Consider the following 9148-nt stretch of genomic DNA (forward strand, 5'->3'; position numbering starts at 1 on the left):
TTAAACTGATAATTGCATTTATGTCTTTTGCCAGAAATACCACAGAAGTAATGTGGTTAGTAAGTCCCATAAGGAAGGACATGATGGCAATTCAAATATGTATGATGCTGGTTGGTTAAGGAAATGTAGATACCTGCCAAGTTTCTCTATTGGGAAGTGGGTGCGTGCGCGCGCGCGCGCGTGTGTGTGTGTCTCTGTGTGTGTGTGTCTGTGGGTGCATGCACAGACATGGGGGCAAGCGCATTTATATGCACATGTGAGAGAGATACAAGGCAGTCTCAGAATATAGATCCTGTCTTTCAAGTGCTGAGATACAGGCAGCACTACTATGCCCAGAGAATTTACTGTTTTTAAAGATATCAATTAACAGCTTTTTCTCATCTTTTGTTTCTCCTACTATTGAAAAGTGTGCTTTTTTTCATTTGTTTATTTTTGTGTGTGTTAGTTCTGAGGCTTGAACTCAGGGTCTGGGAACTGTTCCTGAATTTCTTTTTGCTCAAAGTTAGTGCTCTACTTACTTGAGCCACAGGCTCTGCTTCCTTATTAAAGATGAGTTTCATGGATTTTTCCTACCTGGGCTGGCCTTGAACCACAATCTTCAGATCTTAGTCTCCTGAGTACGTAGCAATACAGGTGCAAGCCATCAGTGCCCAGCTTGTTTTGTTTTTGATCCAGCAAATTTTTTAGACTTCTGCATAGGCCTCAGCAATTTGCTGGACCAACTCTCCTTCGCAGACCAGCCACCGCCAAGCACCCTTCCCCCATTTCTTGATGAAGCTTGCTCCCCATAGTTTCCAGGTACACATGTAAACCACAAAAGAATCAACAGAAGCACCAGAGTCCTAGAGTAAGCCAGAGAATCACCTGGCAGCAGTTCTGGGCAATCCCACTCTAGTGTGTCCAGTGTCCATCATGGAGACAGCATGTGCACCGTGGAATAGGAGCACAAGAGCCCAGGGATGGCATGAATAAGACTGGTAAGAGTGTCAAGGTTAATACATACAGTTTCACACTGATGGGCTACCATACCGCAGGGTCTTGGATTGAAGACATACATTACAAACTCCCCAAGTCCTACTCCAGAGGTAGAAAATGAAAGGGATGCTGTTGTTTCCTCCAGTTCTCAAGCCTTTGCAAAATACTTGAATTCTGTTAGTTGCGGGTTATTTTTGGCCAGTACCGGAGCTTGAACTCAGTCTGGATGCTGTCCTTTAGTCTTTGGCTCACGGTTGGTGCTCTACCATTCAACATCTCCACTTTTGGGTAGTTTTGGAAATAAGTGTCTCATGGGCTTTGAACGGATCGTCAGAGTAGCTAGGATTACAGGCTTGAGCCACTGGAACTGGTGCCCTGCAAATTGCTGTCATTCTTGACGATGACCTCTAATCCATGGTGTTGCAACTGAGCTCGGAGCAGCAGATTCTTGGTTTTAAGATCTTCTACCTGCTGTCGAAGGTCATCATTGTCCAGCTGCAGTTGACTTAGCCCCTGAGTTTCTTCAGACAACCACTGGTTACTCTGCTGAAGCTCCTGAATATACTCACAGGCTTTGGACAGGATTCCACCTTTACTGGGGCCAGACTTGGGGTTCTCCATAGAGCAGTCTGGGATGATCTTGGCCAGTTCCATGATCCAGCTGTTGATCTTGTCTTGGCAGCGGCGCTCCACTTTATTATGTTGGATCCTGCGTTCCTCATCTTGACTTGTCCAGGGAGACCGTGGCTTTGGGTAATAAGGGTGGCTCCTAGGGACAACTGACGGCAGGCTCCTTCCCAGCACTTCCTGTGGCACCGCCGTCATCAAGAGTGGCCCGGTGCCGGGAGGAGTTGCTTGCTCCCTGGTGACAATGGCAGCTGAAGACCCGGATGTGGTGCTTCCTTTCCTAGCTTCCACAAGGCTGACAACGTAAGTAGAGTAGGGCCCAACAGCCATCTCCTGGGCGTCAACCGCAGCATCACTGGTGAAGGCACTCTGGATGACTGCTTCGGTCATGGACTGAGGGCCAGGGTGGCCACCGATGGTACCATGACCTTTCGTCTGGCCGACTACTTGTCCCTCAGACACCTGGGCCTCCGGGGGCATCACCTGGTTCTTATGGTTGGCTTTGAAGACGTACCTGACGTGGAGGACAGGAAAGGCAGCGGCTGAGTAGATGCCGGCCATAGCCTCGCCGTCTGGGTCCTTCCCCAAAAGCACGGCTCCCTCGTGAACGTGCACTGCCTGGTCTCCTGCTTCCGCTGCCTTCTGCTGCCTCTTCATCCTACCGAGAGTGGCCAAGGCTGAGGCCAAGGCCTTTCGGAAGAGGTCCTTGTCTCCCAGGCTCCGAGGGCGAGGGCGTGCCTCAGGCTGCTTCTGCCGGCGGCTAGCTTCCTGCCCTCGTGACTCCACTCTTCCGGTTGGGCCACAGCCAGGCCCTCTCCAGCTTGTAGGCTTCCGGTCCTCGTGCTTCCACTCTTCCTGTTGGGCCACTGACAGGTCCTCGCTGGCAGCTGTCTTCCGGCTCTTATGCCCCACCTCTTCCGGTCTCTGGCAGTCGTCTTCCTGTCCTCGCGCTGGTTGGGCTGCCGCCCTTGCCCTCTCCCTTTTTTGGTTGGGCGATTTTACAGTACTGGGAGTGCTTCATCTCCATTTGTTTTTATTTTATATATTTATTTATTGGGCTTGAGCTCAGGGCCTGGGCACTCTCCTTGGACTTTCTCAAGGCTAGAGCTCTACCACTTGAGCCTCAGCACCACTTCCGGCTTTTTCCTATATATGTGGAACCAAGGAATGGAACCAGGGTCTTTGTGCATGCTAGGCAAGCACTCTACCAGTAGGCCAAACTACTGGCCCAGCTTCAGCTGCAATCTAGCAAAAAAAAATTTTTTTCTTTTTTTTTGTGGATCATGAGGCTTGAACTCTGGGCCTGGTCACTGTCCCTGAGCTCTTCAGCTCAAGGCTACCGCCCTACCCCTGGGCCTGGGCATTTTCCTTGAGTTCTTCAGCTCAAGGCTACCACTCTACCCTGAACCAAGCCCCACTTCCCATTTTCTAGAGGTTAATTGGAGATAGAGTCTCAGGTCCTTTTTGTGGCTTTGAACCGAGATCCTCAGACCTCAGCTTCCTTAGTAGCTAAGATTACAGACCACCCTACCCAGCCAAAATGTCTTAAAGCAGTCACTGTCTCCCTCTTTTCAACTCCTTCAAAGAGAATTCCTTCTGCCCTGCCTCTCTCCCTCTCTCTCAAAGATACCAAAAAGCCAGACATGGTGACTTGTTTGTCTATAATCCCAAGTACTAAGAAGCAGAGATGGGAAAGATGAGGCTAGTCCTGGCAAGAAGTTGGTGAAATCCCTAATCTATAAAGCTGGGCATGAAGGTATACGTCTGTAATAGCAGCTGTGCAGGAAGCATAGTATGGCTAGGGCAGTCAGCCACACTTTCCTTACACTCTCCTCTGCTGCCTGTCTGCCCTGCCCACCCCCTTTTTATTTTTTGCCAGTCCTGGGCTTGGGCTCAGGGCCTGAGCACTATCCTTGGATTTTCTCAAGGCTGCAGCTGTACCACTTGAGCCACAGCACCACTTCTGGCTTTTTCCTATATATGTGGAACCAAGGAATGGAACCAGGGTCTTTGTGCATGCTAGGCAAGCAAGCACTCTACCATTAGGCCAAACTCCTGGCTCCTGCCCTGCCCCTTCTTCCCATCTCTGAATTGTTTGAAGTACCAGAAGCTCAACTTTGTGTTGTGCAGCCTTTGTACAGATTCATTTTACTGATTCATATATCCTTCTTAGCCTCACACCCATCTCTTAGAGCTAATGCTTTTCCTTGCTGCATGAAGGTCATGGTTAAGATGTCCTTCCCAAAACATATGAAAAACATAAGGTTTTGCCATTGTTGCTGTATAAAGGATATATAGGAAAATAATTCAGAGCCCAATCAAAAGGAAATCATGCAAATACTCAGCACAGCTGTGTATGTAAAGTATTTCAATGTGTGTCTATTTCTGTCTAGAGTAACAATTCTGTGGACTGGCTTGGTATGCAGTATGGCTGCCACAGTGATGCGAAGTAGGGCGAACATATTGGTAAATTTCTGAACAAAAGGAAATTAAATGTTATTTTAGTTTATGTGAGAAAGCTATTACTGGAAAAATTCAGCACATACAAAAAATTGACTCCTGGGACAGAAGTATGACCTAGCGGTAGAGTGCTCATCTAGCATGCGTGAAGCCCTGGGTTTGATTCCTATGTACCACATATACAGGAAAACCCAGAAGTGGCACTGTGGCTCAAGTAGTAAAGCACACTAGCCTCAGCAAAAAATGTCCAAAGACAGTGCCCAGGCCCTGAGTTCAAGCCCCAGGACTCGCAAAAAAAAGGAGTAAGATTCCTTACTCTTTACCTGACCTATGTAACTATAACCCCTCTGTACTTTATAGCAATATAAAAAGGAGCAAGCACTGAAAATGGAGAATAAAATAGAGAGGCTGTTTGGGGAAAAGAAGAAAGTGGTTTGCGTTCCAGGAGTGTGGCCTAGTGCTTGCCTAGCATTCATGAAGCCCTGGTTCAATTGTACCACATACACTGAAAAAGCCAGAAGAAGTGGTGCTGTGGCTCAAGTGGTAGAGTGCTGGTCATTAGCATAGAGAGGATCAGAGGGGGGCGGGGCGGTGCAGGGGGAGTTGTTCTTTGGATTTCTGTAGGAGAAAAAGCCTAGATTATAATAAACAGATTTTTATGTAAATGTCAGAGAATTTGAAAGTCAAGAAAATTTAAAGCAATTCTCTATTAGATAAGGCATTGTCAGGCAACTGGCTTCTCTGCGCCTTTCCCCCCAATGCCAGAAACACCCTGTGTTACAACCAGAAAATACATACTGCAGTTTCAAAGGGCCCCTAGGGGGCAGTAATACCCCACTGAGAGCTTGTAACCTCCAGGCTTACTGCCCTGACTTCTGGTCTTCCCTTGGTTGCCCTGTTGTCCTTAAGTTCATGGTATTCTGAACAGCTCTTGATCTTCCCCAAACTTCTTGCCCATATTCTCTATTTCAGTAAATGACATCCCCATCTACTTAGCTGCTTGGTCAGGAACTTAGAGCTCATCCGTGACTCTTGTGTCATCCACACATCCCATCCATCTGTCTTCAGGTCTTCTAGCCCACCTTGCCTGCACCCATATTGATACCTCAGTTTCTCCTTACTTCTCTAAAGCAGGCTTTCTTGCTATCAGATCATTCCCCCACTCTCCTGTACTGGAATTTGAACTCAGGGCCTCATACTTGCTTGGTGAGTGCTCTATTATTTAAATCACACCCCATTCCTTTTTGGTTTTTGTTATTTTGTTGTTGTTAATAGAGCTTTGCTCCACTGGATGCTGATAGTCCAAGACACCCAGGAGGATCCTAGCCTGGATAGGAAAGTCTGCGAGACTCTTATCTACAATTACCACTAAAAAGCTGGAACTAGAGCTTTGAGTAAAAAAGCTAAGAGACAGCAGCATGACCCTAAATTAAAGCCCCAGAATAGCAGACACAAAAAAAAGTTTTGGTTTTTACTTGGGACAACCTATTTGCATTTCCTGATTAACTGGGTACACTTCACAATACCTAGAGTTTGTGTGTGTGTGTGTGTGTGTGTGTGTGTGTGTGTGTTTTTCCAGTCCTTGGGTTTGAACTCAGGACCTGATCACTGTTCCTGAGCTTCTTTTTTGCTCAAGGCTAGCACTCTACCACAGCACACTTCTGTTTTTCTGTTTATGTGGTGCTGAGGAATTGAACGCAGGGCTTCATGCATACTAGGCAAATACTCTACCATGAAGCCACATTGTTAGCTTTGTGTGTGGGGGGGGGAGGATCATGGGGCTTGAACTCTGGCCTGGGCGCTGTCCCTGAGCTCTTCAGCTCAAGGATACCACCCTCCCTTGAGCCAAGCACCCCCTTACTACTTTTTAGAGGTTAACTGGAGATAAGAGTCTCAGGTCCTTTTCTGGGGCTGGCTTTGAACCTTGATCCTCAGGACTTAGCCTCCTAAGTAGCTTGGATTATAGGCATGAGCCACCTCTCCTGGCTTACATTGTCAACATTTTATTAGTTGATGAAGTCCATGTGCTTTGTGCCCAACCTGACTTCAAATCATGACTTTGGCCTCTAGAATAGTTTGGGTTAGAGAAGTCTGCCACTGGGCTGGCCTTGACCTAGATTCTTTTATTTTTTGCCAGCACTGGGCCTGAACTCAGGGCCTGAGCACTGTCCTTGGAATTTCTCAAGGCTAGAGCTCTAACATTTGAGCCATAGCACCACTTCCAGCTTTTTTTCTATGTTTGTGGAACCAAGGAATTGAACACCTGTAGTCCTAGCTACTCACGAGGCTGAGATTTGAGGATTGTGGTTCAAAGCCAGAAAGCCAGCCTGGACACTAGAGAACATGAGACTATCTCCAATTAATCACTGAAAAAACAGGAAGTGGGGCTGTGGCTCAAGGGGTAGGACAGTAGCCTTGAAGTGAAGAGCTCAGGAATAGAACCCAGGCCTAGAGTTCAAGCCTTATGATCAACAAAAAAAGAGACAGAGAGAGAGAGAGACAGAGAAGCAGCTCAGGGACAGACCCTGAGTTCATCAAGCCCAAGGACTAGCAAGAAACAAAAACAAAATGAAAATCAAACAAAAGACAAGGTACCATATCTGCTAGGCTTGAGCTCGCCTGTAAAGGGATGTCTATCCACAGACTGCAACAGGCTTTAAGAGCTGGGAGCAGGGTAGAGGGAATTAACAAGATCATTTTCTCCCCAGGCCTCCTCTCCATGGCCAATTCTGGTCCAAACCACAATTGCTTCCAGTTCTTCCTGACCTATAACATAACAGATTGGCTAGATGGCAAGACCACGTATTTGGGAAGGGTCAGTGAAAGCTTGGATATTCTGCATCAGATTAAGGTAGGTGATGGGGAATAGCCTTGTCCTTGCCTGGGCCCTTAGGACACAACCCTGTGGGAAGTTGGAAAGAGCTGTGTGGCCAGGGAGGGGTGTTTCTACTCTGGCTCCAAAGCAAAAGGTGATTATTGCTGATTGTGAGGAGTCCATGTGAGGTAGTGTGCTCTGTTCCACTCTGCTTGGTCCCTGATGGTCCTGAAAGGAACTGAGACCTCTGGATTACCAGTACTCAGGACATTCTGTGCAGCAGAAAGGTAGAGTGGGTTTTTCAAGGGCAGCTCTTCTGTAACACGGCCTGGACCTCCTTCATCTGGGTTCTTTTCAGCTCGTCTGTTGTTCTCCCCACCAGGCAGTGGTACTCAGCCACTGGCTGTCCTGGGCTGTGTTGCTAGGCCTTGTCTTAAGCTACCTGAGACTCCTGGGTGGTTTATTTATTTATTTTTAATTTGAAGACAGAAGTTGTCTGCAGGAACTCCTGAGCCCAGCAGCTTGGGGATCACATTTACTAGAACAAATGAAGAAAAATAAGAATGCCATTTAGCTGAAGAAATTGGAGAGGAAGAATCCTTGATCAAGTCTTAATATCAAAAAGTATGCAGACTTCTCTCTTTGAATGTCTCGTACATTTGAAGAAGCCACTGTACAGTCTTTTTTTTTTTTTTTTTTGCCAGTCCTGGGCTTGAGCTCAGGGCCTGAGCACTGTCCTTGGACTTTTTCAAGGCTAGAGCTCTACCACTTGAGCCTCAACACCACTTCCAGCTTTTTTCTATGCATGTGGTACCAAGGAATCGAACTCGGGTCTTCGTGCATGCCAGGCAAGCACTCTACCACTAGGCCAAACTCCCGGCCCCAGTCTTACTTTTTACATGGGATGAATTCTTTGTTTCAGCCAACTCAGAAGAGGAGCAACAAGCACCACACCATCTCCCTGGACAAAGAGCATCGGAATATTCCATTTTGTTGATTTGTATATCTCTTCATAAGTCTCCTCATCAATTTCTATGGTGGTCACGGTTTCTTCCACATCTCCCAGTATCATATTTAAATGTTGGTCATAAGTGTGTAATCTGCCTCGAAGCTCTCGGTCATTTCTCATCTTCACATAAACACACTAATCCAAGCTGAGCCTGATGAGATCTAGGGGCTCCTCAACAGTATTGGTCATTCATTGCTGGTCCACATTGTCCACCATGTTTTAAACCCTGCATCCTTTTTTCTTGCTTCACTGGATGGTTTATTTTTAAATTTTTTTATTTATTTTTGTGGGGGAATCCTGGGGCTTGATCTCAAGAGACTGGCACTGTCCTTGTGCCACTTTGTGCTGAAGGCTAGCACTAAACCACTTGATCCATAGCACTACGGCAAGCTTTTCTCTGAGTAGTTTATTGGAAATAAGAATCTCAGATTTTCCTGCTCAGTCTGGCTTCCAACTGTGATCCTCAGATCTCAGCCATCTGCATAGCTAGAATTAAAGTCATGAGCCACCGGTGCCAAGTGGTTTCTGTGATCAAATAAATCCTGGTGTTTGTACTGTGGTATTCAGTCAGGCCTTAGGTGTTCAAGGTCAGGCTCTGCGGCTCTGGGAGAGAAGAGGGCCAAGATGGCAGACAAGTGCTGCCAGGAGCAAACTTTGGAATAAGACTGCTGCTGTGATTTGAATGGGAAATGTCCCCAAAGACCCAAACATTGAAAGTTTGATCCACAGCTTGGCACTTTAGGGAGGTGGTAGGAACTTAAACAAGTGGGGTCTAGTGGGAAGCAATCTAGTCATTAGAGGGAGTGTGGGCCCAGCCCCTCTTCTTTGGCTTCCTGGCCACCATGAAGTAGATAGCTGGACTATCCACCTGGACTCCATACCAGGACTTGCTGCTTGATCACAGGCTCAAAAGCAGTGAGGAAAACTGACCACAACCAAAACCTCTGAAAGCATGAGCCAATTTTATTTATAGATATTTGTTTTTTATTATTATTTAGTGGGGCTTGAACTCAGGGCTTTGAAGTCTCACTAAGCTTTTCTGCTCAAGGCTGGTGCTCTGCCACTTTAGCCCCACCTACAATTCCAGCTTTTTTTTCCCTGATTAATTGGAGATAAGAGTCTCTCTAATTTGTCTACCTTGCATGGCTTTGAACCTCAATCCTCACACCTCAGCCTAGTGAATGGCAAGGACTATAGACATGAGGCACTGGTGTCCAGTCCTTTCCTTTTTATAAACTGATTAAATCAGATTTTTTTTTTCT

The 9148-nt window shown here is 46.7% G+C and overlaps 2 pseudogenes; both read right to left on the reverse strand.

Annotated features, from left to right (window-relative positions):
- Window positions 1–421: 421 nt before the first annotated feature.
- LOC150062049 (upstream stimulatory factor 1 pseudogene) lies at window positions 422–2334 on the reverse strand (annotated as a pseudogene).
- A 5438-nt stretch (window positions 2335–7772) lies between these two features.
- Window positions 7773–8102, reverse strand: LOC150062050 (U6 snRNA-associated Sm-like protein LSm3 pseudogene; annotated as a pseudogene).
- Between the last annotated feature and the right edge of the window lie 1046 nt (window positions 8103–9148).

This window comes from Megascapheus bottae, chromosome 6, assembly GCF_031878675.1.
Source record: "Megascapheus bottae isolate mThoBot1 chromosome 6, mThoBot2.hap1, whole genome shotgun sequence".
Taxonomy (NCBI): domain Eukaryota; kingdom Metazoa; phylum Chordata; class Mammalia; order Rodentia; family Geomyidae; genus Megascapheus; species Megascapheus bottae.